Source organism: Mus pahari, chromosome 10 (genome assembly GCF_900095145.1).
Source record: "Mus pahari chromosome 10, PAHARI_EIJ_v1.1, whole genome shotgun sequence".
NCBI lineage: Eukaryota > Metazoa > Chordata > Mammalia > Rodentia > Muridae > Mus > Mus pahari.
In genome coordinates, this window is record NC_034599.1 from 26,224,073 (window position 1) to 26,224,836 (window position 764).

At 40.6% G+C, this 764-nt stretch overlaps 1 non-coding gene across 1 annotated transcript; it reads left to right on the forward strand.

The window, feature by feature from the left end:
• The first annotated feature begins 519 nt into the window (after positions 1 to 519).
• Positions 520 to 626, forward strand: LOC115064980. The gene has a single exon (XR_003844781.1). It is a non-coding gene; the product is annotated as a U6 spliceosomal RNA (small nuclear RNA).
• Positions 627 to 764: the final 138 nt, after the last annotated feature.

Here is a 764-nt window from a genome sequence, read left to right on the forward strand (position 1 = left end):
GCAGATACGTCATTTGTTTATGGCCTTTAGGCAGAATAATCTTAAAATTTTAGCATTAATAAAGCAGCTGTGGAGGCCTGTCCCTGAAATGTTAGCATTTAGGAGGTGGAGGTAGGAATATCAGAAGTCCAAGGTCATCCTTTGCTACATCAACTTTGCTGCAGGGGAGTAAGAGATGGTTCAGTAGTTAAGAGCAACTAGTATTCTTGAAAAGAACCAGAGTTTGATACCCAGCACCCAGGTCAGGCAGCTCACAATCACTTGTACCTCTAACTCCTGGGATCCAACACCCTCTTTTGGACTTTAAGAGTATCTACACTCTCATATACATCTACATGTACACCATATATATGATTTTAAATAATCATATACTTTTAAAGTTTGAGGCAGCCTGGGCTTCATAAGACTGTCTCCCCACGCCCACAAATAATATTAATGATGTTTGTTGTGAAAGCTTTTCTTGTCTATTATCTATCTTCTGAAAAAAAAAACATTTCCTTATTAAAAATGCATAGAGGGGTGCTCGCTTCGGCAGCATATATACTAAAATTGGAACGATACAGAGAAGATTAGCATGGCCCCTGTGCAAGGATGACATGCAAATTCGTGAAGCGTTCCATATTTAAGAAAAACAAAACAACATAGAGGGTAGAAAGTTAGCTTTGGAACTGGTGAGATGGCTCAGTGGGTAAGAGCACCCGACTGCTCTTCCAAAGGTGCAGAGTTCAAATCCCAGCAACCACATGGTGGCTCACAACCATCCT